Genomic DNA, 14,322 nt, shown 5'->3' on the forward strand with positions numbered 1-14,322 from the left:
CCTCCCAGTAGAAAGAGTGCGAGTTTCTTTTAAGTCTATTTAGCAGTATGACGATATTTTGCACCTCTGTGTTGAAATGTTCCTTGGTAATAGGCTTAGGTAATCGAGACCCCCCTTTTTGAACCTTTAGAAGCTAATTCCTTGCAATAACACTTCTATACGTGCTTTTCTTCTCAGAGAAAAATGCATATAAGGTCCCAATTGACCAATCCTCATATGGCTCCTTATGTGGGATCCCCATCACAGCCATTATTATCTCTCTGTTAATCTCCACCAACAATTCACCACTACTGGTTCTAATGCACCTGTTATCAGTGTCATATCTATTCATGCACGCTATTACCAAATCTAGACAGGGAGTAGAGGTTGGAAAAGCAAAGACTTCCATTAGGCCACTTCTTACTATCCTCTCCATCATTGAACCTGTTCCAGGGTTTTTAGCCCTTTCTAAGAAATCTCCCAAGAAAGCTTGGGCCAAAGAGGTGTCATCCAACTCTGGAAGTATACTCACCAAGCATGATGTTCGACCAAGTTTTGGAAGTATTGGCCTCATCGAGGCCACTTTTACATTAAACAACAATTCCTAAACATGATATAATTTTATTCCAAAACAAAAGATCTCTCCTACTCTAACTGACCTTCTGAGCTAAAAACATAGTAGATAGAGATTATCAAAACTCACCTGTAACCACCATGAAATCTATGAAAGCCTCGGCAAAATGGATCTGAAATTACCTTCGGCGTCTTTGGCTCCTTCAATAATAGCAGCTACAACTCTTACAATTTTGAGAATTCACATGTCTTTTTAAAACAAATGGGAAAATAGTTGAGAAAGATCTACATACGCCTCATAATGATTCATTCAAACGTGTGAGATAACAATGATATGATAGGAACCTGACACTTTCTTAATTACCTATCAACTCCGCACAAACGATTAATGCTTTCATGATTTCTTTCTAAATTTAGAATTTTAAACTATAAGATGTCGGGAATATTCCTTTTTGTCGTACCACCTTCAGTGTTATTAAAGTCTTTAGAGCCAACTTAGAATGAACCTTTTGAACCTTGAACCAACTCGCGAAGAGTTCAATGGTTCAAGTTCAATTCGAAGAGACAGAAAAAAGAATTCTCAACTTGCGGCTCAAAACAACACCGAGAATGAGCAAGGACCTTTAACAAATAGAAAGGGAAGTTTTGAACCTTGAACCTTGAACCGATTTGTAAATAGTTCAAAGTTAAGTTCAAAACCAACTTAACATGTTCACATTTGCTCGTTAAATAACATTACATAGCCACGACTCATGCAAGAGAACCGGTTGAACTTTGAACCAAAAAGGTTCTAGGGTTCAAAGTTCAATACAAATTACATCAATGCGCTTGCCTTACCATAATACAAAGCCGCGAAGAGCATTACTTAAAGTGCGCTTTGAACCTTGAACCTTTGAACTATGAAAAGGTTCAACGACTTAGATTTAAAGAAAGGAAACATAAGACCAAAAAAGGAAAGAAACACCAAAGGCGATCTCCGAGTTTGAAATTTTAATGAAAATTTGAGGGGGTGCTAACACATATACATATATGTATATGTATATGTATATGTATGTATATGTATATGTATATGTATATGTATGTATATATAGAGTTATATATGTATATATACATATATGCATATACACATACATACACACACACACACAGATATATATATATATATACACACACACGTGGTATATTGGTATGGATATGTGATGAATTTTAATGGATAATATGTTTAAATGTCATCAATTTTGATTTATGCAGATTATTATATCATTATTGAAACCAACATGCAACAAGAAGCATGAGTTGGCTATGACTGGTGTATCCCAATTCCATCTGCAACTAAAGAAGGAGGAACTCTATTAGCATGTGTTGGAGCAGCACAATGGAGACACAAAGTCCCAGTTGAAGAAGATTCCTTTTGACTTTGTCTTTCCATAAGGTTTTGAGGAAATAATGCATCATGAAAATACATGAAGTTATGCATCATTAATATTGAATTAGTGTGGCAATCACGTTCCTAATTCTTTGTTACTACTTAATAAAGGAATTTTTTATGAAACAAATTCTTGTAGTATTATTCCGTTAGTCTATTTTTCTTTTTTAGTATGTCGCTTTGGTGTTAGGGAGAATTGACATTTGGCTAGAATCAGTTGGATGAAGTTAATGGCATGCTTTTTTTGAATGCTTTAAATGGGGAAAGTGTCATCCCAATTAGAATATTCTCCTACTGTTAAACATCAATTTACTTTTATATTTATTAGTTGAGTATATGATGCAAACAATATAGATTGTGTTCTAGCTAGATCTTCTACATAATCATTATCTGGTTGTTCTAAAAATAAGTACAAATAATGATAAGGATGATTACTATCTTGTGAGTTCAATCGTATTGTTACTCTTCAAAAAGATTACATTCCTCAAGCAAGGGCCACTTGAGGTAATGTGAGACTCCTTTCTTCTTTTTGTTACTTACCGTTGTTTAATAATTATTCTTGTAGACACCTAAATTTGATTAATTTGATTAATTAAATTTAGATATCCCAAAAACTCTTAAATTAAATAATCATGCATTATTTAATTAATTAGTGTCCCTTTTTCTAGCTAATTGATTTTATTAATTACGCTATAGTCCTCTTTTAATTAATTAAATTCAACCCCTTCTTCTATTAAATAAATCAAATACATAATTTGACTATTTAATTCATTTTGTCCTTTTCTCCTAATTTGCCTTATAGAATTAGTTAATTAAATTAATTAGTTCTATTTCTCCACATATCTCCTAGCTCTAACCCTCATCTAACCCTTCCTCTAAACCTAACCTACCCATTCGATAACCATAGGTTTTAGTCAACCTTATGGACCTTTAGACCTCTTTCCATCCCCATATGTGTGCACATTCCAAAACACCTTGAATTTCCTAATATTTGGGGAAATTTCTTAAAATTTGGGAAAATGTCCTAATTTTCTTGATATTTGGAAATATCTCCATATAACCTTCCTATTTGGGTGACTCTTTCCCAAACAGGCATGTGCCTTCAATGACACTTGTCACTCCTCCCCATGACACTTGCCCTTCTCAAGGACACTTGTCATTTCTGTCTATGATACTTGCCCTTCTCGGGGACAAGTGTCTCATTTTCATGCTTCTTCCTCTCCCAACCTAGCCTATTTAATCCTTTCATTTTCCTACACAATCCATCCACTTTTGTTTTCATACCATTGTAATACCAAATTGTTCACTCATCCTTTACACATCCATATCCACTTTGCATCCATTTTACATCCCATTTCACCTTACTCTTCATCTTGCATCTACCATCATGGAACGAAATCGAGCATCTACAACATAGTGAGCACACATCAAACAATAAGAAAATCAAATCAAGGGTTTTAAGAGAGTTTGCATTTTTTTGTTTACCATTTTCTTTCTAAATTCCCTTTTAGCATCTTTATCATGAGCGTGGTTGATTTTTGTGTTTGCTTAGATGTTTAGTTTAGCATTTTAATCTTCTTCATCTTGCACTCACAATTTTCTGCATACAGAAATAAAAATTACCAAGATGATGGTTCAACAATAAGGTTGTGTGCAAAAATCACAATACAAGAAGGTGTGTGTTCGCATGGCTCTAATACCATGTTGGAGTTAGCCAAGTTCAGAATGTGTGAATTCATAACCTTCCATAAGTGAACAAAAATGAGCATAATAGTATGTCTATCATATACAAATGAAGAGTGTATAATACAATATTAAACCTTTAATATATAGGCAAGGATGAAGAGTTGAGAAGGTAGAAGTGAAACTGTAACTGCCCCTCTAAAGTTGCAACACTTGTGGGCTCACTTGACAAGTGTGTGAGAAAGTGTTACATATGAATGCATTAAGTGTATCAAGTTATTAGAACACATGTCTCAACCATATGAGGCGAGACAAAACTCTAAAATAGCCTAAGTAAATTTAATCTATGTGTGATTGGGTCAATCCTAGAAAAAGGTGATTAGCTAACTAGTTGGATAATGACTCTATTTACACTAATACTATACACACCTTCACACATTTAGAACTTGCTCCAATATCCACTCGCTCGTTACATAAATGACCATACACCCACCCAAATATATTCATTATACACTTGGAACTAATTGTTGCCTACCTAAGGCCATTTTATGCAATTACAAGGTCAACCTACAACCTTGTAATTCATCCTTTCTTTTCTAAAACTAAATTGAAATTTTAGCTAATTGATTCCCTTTATTTTTTGTGAAAATTTGAGTATTTTATATTTTGTGAAATTTGATGTTGTGTTGTAGTATTTAAAAATATATTGATTAACATCCTTTAATGCATTCCTTGAACATCATCTAAAATTCACAAATTCCTTTTGATCCTTGAGCATTAAACGAGCAATAGATAGCCAAAAAAAGGATTTGGTGAAATAAAATGATTAATTAATTTCCATACATGATTCTAGGGACCTTACCTACTATCTTCAATCCTTTTACACATTTCAAAGGGTTGACCCAAGAGAATACATATCCTTGTGATACAATGCTGACATTTTCTTGCTATTTCTAAATGCCAATAACACTAAGATATCCGAGGAGAATAGCAGACATGAAGAATAAATATAGGAATTAGAAGACCAAATATATAAACTTATTTAAGGTCAAATTCAAATACAAAGGAAAAATATGAAAAACCTGATCTAAATCTATGGACTTGATCCCAAGTAGAATGTAAATGCAATGCCAAATATGAGGCATTTCACTAACACAAATCATATTTTCAATCTAAAAACACATCATACTTTAAAATCTTCGTCAGAGATAACCATTCTTCAATCCATGCAATAAGTACCTCCATCTATTACAGTTAATTTTCTAAAACAAGAATTACAATTATTTAAATTTACCAATTTCAACTAAAAAGTAATAAATCTAAATTGATTTGTTCTTAATTATTTTACATTGATTTAATCTTTAGTTAGTTTTTGCTTTGCAAAATAAAAAAATTTGTAAAACTAAACTATATCCTTAAAAGTACGTCCATTTAAAAATACCAAAAACATTTAAAAGCATTGCTTAATTAATCTCCCCCACCCCCCAAAGCCCCCACAAAAAAAAACCTATCTTTCACATATTTGAAAAAAAATCAAATAAAAAAACAAAAAATGGAAATGGCTAGAGCCTTCACTACTTTTAGCATATTTAGTTATTAAATTAAATATATCAAAAAAATTCATTTGGTTTTAAACCCATTTTTTTTTTTGGAAAGAAAACCTTCACTTTTTATGAAGAATTGATCCCTAGGAGATCATTAAGAACCATTTGACTTATTTACTAGAAGCCAAAACCTTCATATTTAAAAAAACCTTTAGATTTCACATTAAAAAAATTAATTAAAAAAATTCAAATCAAAATCCTAAAAAGAGAAATGATTCAATATATTGTAACTTAATATATTTGAAAAGAGTATCTATGAGAGATTTGCTAGGGTTTCTTAGCTTTGCTTGTTTCCATATCATATTGCTTCAAAACATAAGTGTTTGGTGTTTTTTTGTATATATTGTGATACTTTCTTAGTTACCACAACTACAAGCAATTTTGCCCCCCTTTAAATGACATCAACCTTTCATTTCTCCACAGTTTATTGCTACTAGAGTTGAAGGTTTGTTGGTAATAAACAATGGCACCCTTGCTTAAGGGACCTCATGAGTTTATTCCCAAGGTGATTAATAAGATATGTCCCTTGAAATATCTTTGGAAGTTGTTCTTTCAATTCTTGAATTTGATAATGTGTGTCATTGGTTAAATCATTTTACTTTGATAGGGTATTTTGTGGGTAGGGCATCACTTGAAGTTAGGTTACCAAGGCTTGGGTCCTATATGGGATTAACCTATAGATGTCGCGCAAAACCTTATTTAAATTTATTTTCTTCTTTTATTTTTATGAATCTAATCATATTGAGGCTATTTTCAATTGCAACCCTTGGCTCATTTTCTCCTTGTTTGTGTTCGAAACTTTTGTTGTCTTTGATGAAAATTCCCTTAAGATTCCCCTTTGAGTTGAGTTCACTAGGTTAACTTTTTCATGGTGGAACTTCTGGAGCCAAATTACCTCTTCTTTCATCATTGTAATTTGTGTTGAACTTAAATCATTATATTTGGCTCATCCTCTATGGTGAGTCAGTGTTGAGGTGAATTTATCTAAGAACCTTAAAGATACTATTGATATTTAGATTGATCAAATTAGATACACTCAATGTGTTTCTTTACCCAAACTTACCAAATACTTGTTACTAGTGTCAAATATTTTGAACACAATATTCAAGGTTATCCTTTAGATTCTCCTCATCCGAAATCTTCCATGTAACCCACTTTTGGGTAGGCATCTCCTATAAAAATGAATAAAGGTTGCTCTCCAATATTTAGTCACGAAGCTATAGCTAAGGAAATAGTAGTTCTACCCCTATGCCTTCTTCTAGTTTTGGAGGTGAAGTTACTAAGATGGTTTCAAAACCTTTTAAACTAGATTAATATAGTCATTCCCACCCCTGGGAGACTCTCATGAGTTGGAATATTTTTGAGCTCCACAAGGAACTTTTTCATTGTCTTAGCCAACAAATGATTTTGCTCAATATTCCCCACTCCTTTGATTGCACAATGGAGGTCTCATGGCCCACCGGGGTGTCTAAAATATGGAGAGATTGTTTTAAAGAAATAACAATTAGTCCAACTTAACTTTAAGATAAGAAGTTTTGATTCAAGTAATCCTACTTTTTAAAACAATTATTCCACTCTTAATGAGCTAGATAATAAGGAAACAACTTTGAATACTTGTTTATGAATTGCATGTGGACTAAAATTGTTAAGGTCTAATAGACCTCCCAAGGAAGTACTCATTATTGATGCTCAACTATAGTTTTTAGGTATATATGTTCTTTGTTTAATTTAAAGGTTAAGATTTTTTATTTCTTAGTCTTATAGCTTGTCATGTTATTTGGCCTTCTACTCATTTTTTTTATAGAAAGCATGAAGCAAGTTAGGTTGGTAGTGTCACCTTTCTCTCCCCTAAATGGTATCAAAACTTAGTTGACCAAATATGTGATCCCACCAATTGTGTATTAAGGGGTAGGTAAAGGCTATCCAACAAGGTATAGTGGCATGTCATCAGAAAGATGGGGCTCGCTGCTATTGCTTATTGTGCAAGTTATAATTGTGCAAGCTTAAAACCTACCTTTTTAAATTTATTCTTTTGGTTTTTAATTCATTTTGCCAAATTATGTTTTTTTATAAATTTTGGAAACAAGATGAAAAAACTAGAATATCTATGAAAAAACCCAAATATGTACTAGGCCAAAATAATGATGTAGAGTAGGGAGGGTACAAACATTGAAAGAGGGCAATATGATGTGTACAAATATCCCTATCTTGAAGTTTGTTACCTTATTATGTTTTGCAACAACTTTAAATTTAGCGAATTAACATGTTTCCTTAGGGATTTTGGACGTTTTGGATCCAAAAATGATGTACATTGAACTTTAGAATGACATAATTTATCTCTCAAGCCTATATCTCTCTAAATTTCGAGAGAAAGATACAAATATAGTGCTTTAATACAATGTTGGAGTTGATAGTGAACCCTATAGCTCCTAAAATCAATTGCACCCAAATTACCTATCACATATGAGGAGAAAAGGCTATGATTATGTTATGTAACCTTCAGAGAGATGATTTGATCTACATAGGCATCTAATATTGAGATTAAATTGTATTGAATTGATTGCTTCAACTTGCTTCAACTTGATTCAAATTGATTGAAATAGGTAAATTACAATGAATGAATTCTTATAGAAGCAAAAACATAAAACCCTAGGCGAGGATAAGTTACATAATGGTAAGTTTTCTCATCCTATATTACGAGACAATGTAACCTAAATATAGCTCAATATAATAATAGAAAAAACTCTCTAAGTTTATCTTAAGTGGATAAATTAATAGTAGACCTAACTAATTAATGATTGCTTAATTAATTAATAAGGTGATTACCTAATCACTCCAACAAACATTATGGGCTATTTTCAACATTTTTTTTGGGTAATAATCATGATTTTATTGCTGTGAAGAAAAGAGGTACAATATTCATAAAATAAAAAAACCTCCACCCATCTCATCAAAATTGCCTACAAGACAAACTACCCATCCACTCTATCCTCCAAAAAAGTTCATTTACAAATATAAATGTTCAAAAAAAAACCTAACACAAACCATATACATCGATATCAAAATTAGGCGGATTTTACCGCAGTGATCAACAGTAACAAATACCAGCATCAAAATACACATGCAACATCTTGAAAAATGGGAACACTAAAGGAAGTTGCCTACAATTTCAACCTCTGTGAGAAAAGTCCGCCTTGCCACCCGAGCTAGATCCAATCTTTTCCCTTCACGGACAAAGTGCACACCTTCTTGATTCTGCCTTTCTTCCTTTGCTTGTTCGATAATCACATCCAACTCCTTAATCTGAATAAGTAGCTTCAGAGCCTGCCACCCCCGTCGAGCCTCCAACTTGCAATGATACTTGCATTGTCATGGTGCCCATCTCAAAAACTTTGTGATGACCTTCTTTATCCCTTCACCATCAGGATTAACTCCTTCGCTAATATCGAAGCCCATACCTGGGACTACCCATTCGAGCAGTGAATCCAATTCCCCCAAGTAGTTGATAGGAACTAGAGCCTCCATCACACTTCTCACCATTTATGTGTCATCACTGCTCTCTAAACCCCAAGCCATCACAAGAGAATACACACCCATTATGGTCTTATAGCGGTGTTTCATTTCTTCAAAAGCAATACCAACAATCAAGAAGATACAAGGTACCAAATACTCATCCCAAAACCTAAAGAAATTGTTCACCCTTCGAGTGTTTAACTCCTCGTGAAACAAACACAATTGTTTATGTGTCTTGAGAGTAAAATTCGCTTCCATCTCTACCCCTACACAAAAACTGCCACCACCAAAGCTCTCCAACTTCACCTCGATGCTTAAAAAACACAATAAAACCCTCCACAGTTGAAGTCTGCTATGTTTTTACTTTGATTAAAAATGTGGAGATTGAGAATAAATCTCACCAACAACAACTCTCACTCCCTCATAATGACTCTGAGCTTCATTAATGCAGCACCGCCAACCTTACCACCCATCAACCTCTTTAGTACTCATAAATTACTCGGGAGACTCCAAGCTATAATCAACTAACATCACCCCATTAACAATAAATCATTCATCAAGAATTAAACGCCGCATGTCTTCAAATATTATTTCTCCAATTTTATTAAAATTTAAAGCCCACTTTGATAAAACATCGGCTTCCTTGTTGCCCATTCGCTTAACATGGCTAATTTTAAAGTCATCAAACTTATTCAACTTTTCCACAATATTGAGTTGTAATGGGGTAGAAAGTGAATGATGAAGAGATCAAGAGGAAAGCTTTTCTTCCCTATGAGGAGATATGAAAATTTCACTGTGGATTTCCTTTCAAACACTTTATCCACATTACATTTAAAAGAGGGGGGATAATTCACTAGATCCAATCTGTAAGGAGAGAGATTGAATACTAAATGAAATGATAATGGTGTGAAGATGACAAGCTAACCCCTCTTTTAGAATGGAAAATAGTTGAAGTGTGCGTTTTGAGACTAAATGTAAAAGTAGCAAAGAACTGGTTATAACTTGAAATAGAAGCATGGGATGAAGTTGTACACTTGGACATGGCTATAATATGTCGAGACGAAGCTACCCTACGAATTTGAGGAAAAATTGTCAGGACCATGTTGAAAGTGCACACGGTCCTCCAAAAAATCCGCGAAACGAAAAGTGTTTTTCTGCCTCTATGAATGGAGTCTGAATCTACAAATACAATTGCGCACCTGCAACCTACACATAAAAAGGAGAGGAAAATGGGTTGGGATTGGGGGTTTTCCTTCAGGTCAAACCCCAGTTTTGGAATTAACTAAATGATGAAAGAAAGTACTTGCAAGTAAATGTAAATGAAAGATTGTAATGTAATTCACCTCAAGGGAGGTTGTGATAGAAATGTAGGTAGATTTTCTTGTATGGAATTGAATGTTGAAAGGGATATCCTATTCAATGGTTGAATCCTTGACTTAAATGCAACACCTATCCTTGAAGGGAGACTTGAGAATGCTCAATGCTTGAAAGAAATGCTTGAATGCGCAATCTCATGTATTCAAAGTTATGCACTTTCACCTTACCCAACTTATGCAAATGGGAGGGCAAATGCGACATATATATTTGTCAATTAGGGTTATTGGACTGATTTTTCGTCATAGGCCGACACAGTGAAAGTTTTCTCGCTAAAAATGCAAAGACCAATGCATAGTTTGAATGAAGGGGCCCGAAAATAGGGTAGGGACAGGGGCGCCATGCCCCTGTCCTACTCTTATCTTAGGATAGGAAGCAGGTTCAAGTAGTGCGAGAGGCAGAAAAAGTACAACTTTCAGGGATTGAGCAAGTCTCGGGTCTCTGATTAGGTTTGGGGATTCAATTCGTCAATGTGAAGACCCTAATGTGGTTGGAAATTGCAAGGGTCACAATTTTACGACACTACATTTAGCCCCCACTTTAGCGGAAGTATAAGCGTCGCCAATACTATCAGTAAAGTACAAGGAAACAAGATTGAAAGACTTCTACCATGTCAAGAAGGCAAGATGAACCAAGCCCCCAATGGACTAAGGATCTTACGACATCGATTGTCAAAGTAAAATGGAAGATCAAGAGAGAGAACCATGACTACAAGTAGCATGGTTCCCCTCACTATGAGTCATGACAAGTAAGGATACCAAAATTACAAAGCGAAGCCCAATTCACTAAGTAACGTTAAGTATCAAGAAGGAAAATATGAGCGAAGTGTATGCCCCCATGTTAAAATGATCGTGCACGCCTTATCGAGAGTGATTGCTTTAAAGTAGGATAAACCCAAGAGAGAGAGAGAGAGAGAGAGAGAGAGAGAGAGAGAGAGAGAGAGAGAGAGAGAGAGAGAGAGAGAGAGAGAGAGAGAGAGAGAGCATGCTATCGCAAGGATTTAGCCCCTAATCAAGGAATAAACCCAAGGATAATGAACACAAAACATGAGGTAGTTTCACTTTCCTCGGGGTCAGTATGCTATATGATAATTCATGTATATCATATGTATGTGCATATAATAATCGTCATTCCCCAAGGAAAGGAAAATTCCTTGGAAGAAAGGGAATAGAAGGGTGTCTTTTGAGTGAACGTGAAAGAGACCAAAAAAGATCTCAATGTTTTGTATCGTTTGCAAGTAGACATTAAGGGAAAAATACAAGAACATGGATACACATAGAAGAATAGTCACAAAGAGAAAGAAAGGAGAGAAGGAGAAGATCTACAGTGCTAATGTTGCTAATGTAGCATGACATCCACCTCCCAATCTTACGGATCACTATTTCGGGAAGGCAAGAAAAATGCCAAAGGAGCGACATCGAGCACAATAGATGGAGCTATCACAAGATCCAAACAAGGACAATGCTCATGTGCTAAGTCACTTTGTTCGATTCTAGGAGCTAGGATTAGGGTTTTTGAAATTTCAGGTGATAAATGCTTGTCCACATCAACATATTCATAGTCACTATCAGAAGCATTAGGAGTTGTATTGCCACCATGAATAACATTTTCACTCATTTCTTGATCTAGATTTATAGAGAGAGGATTACGAACACGAATAGGAGTAAAACTATCACATGTTTTTTACAATTTATGATTTGGAGATGTAGGTTCAACATCTTTCTTAGGAGAAAAGGGAATCATATCAACTGTTGGAGTCTTGGGAGATTGAATGTTTTGAGGAACAACTTCATGAGCTCAAGCACGACGTCTTTGTCGACGATCTCTCACACAACGATTTTTTCAAGTCTTAGTGGAAGGTTGGGAAGAAGGAGGAACATTTGTTGAAGGAGGAATAGTCTCCTCTTTGATAGTTGAAGGTTTAGGTTGAGATCTTCTAGGTTGGACAAGAGGATAGGCAGGTCGCTTCTCTCTATAAGAGGAAGGAGGTGGAACTGTGCCATATAAAGGAGGAATATCAGGTGTAGGAAGGAGACTAGGTCCATCATGAGGAGGAGGTACAAGTCTAACCTTAGGAGGAATATTATTGTTGTTCTTAGGAGAAGGCATAGTCACATCCATAGGAATAGGTAGAGGATCTTCCTTAGGAGGAATATTAGTTCTATCCGTGAGGGGAAGAACTTCATCTTCAAGAATTATAGGAATGTCAATTATTGGGGATCTAGGTTGACTTAAGGATAAAATCGTATCTTTCTTCCATTTTTTATAAGATTGGAAAAGAGAATCCCTCATTTGTGAAAGAGATTGAAATTGCTTAGGCCAAAAAAAGTTAATAGGAACACCTGGGCTTCTTTTGAATGGTCGAAATAAGCTATGGTTAACGGTTATGATTTCTCCATTGTGGGAAAATTTTAAACACTTATGAATAGGAGAAGCAACAACCTTCATGGAAGATAGCCAAGGGTAGTCCAACTTCACACAAAATTGGTCAGAAGAAGGAATGATAACAAAGTTGACATCCATAGATTTAGTGTGAGCTTCAACAAGAAGGGTGATATAACCAATGGTAGGACAAGAGAACCCACCAAATAAATTCACAACCATATTAGAGTCATCATAAATCAGTTTATGCAATCGTAAAGTGAAAAGATACTCCTCAGTGATGACATTAACCATGCAAGAGGGATCAACAAGAGCACCACGACAAGGTATGTCCTTAACCTTTGCAACTATGTATAAAGGGCCATCAGGTGCTTTAATGGTCTCACTAGGGTCAAATGCAATACAAGGATCCATAGGTGTCTCTTGTTTCTCTACCATATTCACTAAATTCAGAGCTGTGGTAGTAAGATCCGAATGAGAGAAAGAGGTATGCTCAGTCTCAATCACGTTAGAGGTATGAGAAGGTAATGGATCAGTAAAAATCTAAAGATTTTGATTAGGAGGAGCTACTGATTTGTTTCCCTTATCATTCACACCTTCCACATATATAGTATTATTATCAATCAAATCTTGAATCTTACTTTTCAATGCAAAACATTTCTCAATATCATGACTAGGTTGATGATAAAATTGACAAAAGGAATTGTTATCAAAATAAGGGGATGCTAGCTTAGATGGGTCAACTGGTTTTATAGGAGGAATTTTGATAACATTTCTTTGTAATAGCTAAGACAAAATACTATGTAAAGTTTCATTCAAAGGAGTAAATTGTCTTTCTCTTTTGAAAAAATTAGAAATAGGAGGCACACCTGTTGTAGCAGTCACATTGTTATTGTTGATTGTATCATTGAACTTGATGAAGCCTTTTGTTTGTTTGAACTTCGCAAACGATTGTTGAACACTCTCCCCCTTATCACTCGGAGCCATAGGAGTGGATTGCTCTAGTTGACTCACAGTCAGTTGATAATTGTGGAGTGTTGTGCACAAATGCGGAAAGGAAGTAAACTCAGACAAAAGAAGATTTTCCCTAATATCTTTTTGCAAATTAGAAATGAAAATTCTTTGAATATCATTATCAGGTATAGGAGAAGAAATTTGAGCACATAAATGCTTATATCTACTAATGAAATCGGTCACTTTTTTTTTAACACCTTGTTTACAATGCATTAAATCAGTCAAAGTGATTTTAGGACCAATGTTGTTTTGAAATTGTTGAAAAGAAATGATAGAATAAGAAGACAGAGAGAAATACCATTGTAAAGCCTTATCTCTTAGTGTTCTTGTAAACAGTTTTGCAAGTAATCTTTGATCATAAGCAAAATCAGTGCACAAGGTTTGAAATATTTTGAATTGTGTTAGAGGATCACCTTTTCCATTATAGAGTTCCAATCGAGGGACCTCAACATGCTTAGGTGACACGACTTTAATAATATCAAGAGAAAGTGGGCCCGCAATATCAAATGTGGGCACACCAAACTTGGATTGACTCATGGAAGCAGTTTGTTGTTGTAAGGAAGACATAGTTTGAGCAAGATTGTTAATGGTCGCTTCAGTAGAAGAATTGATGTTAGACATGGTTGATTGAGAAGGTGGTGTGAAGTTATTGAAGGAAGACATTGAATAAGGTGGTGGGATATTATGATAAGTATGCATTGGTGATGATTGAGTAGGAAAAGAGACACTTAAAGGAGGAATAAAATTGTGGAATGAATTGCCCCCTTGTGTTAC

The sequence above is a fragment of the Cryptomeria japonica genome, chromosome 4 (assembly GCF_030272615.1).
Source record: "Cryptomeria japonica chromosome 4, Sugi_1.0, whole genome shotgun sequence".
Lineage (NCBI taxonomy): Eukaryota > Viridiplantae > Streptophyta > Pinopsida > Cupressales > Cupressaceae > Cryptomeria > Cryptomeria japonica.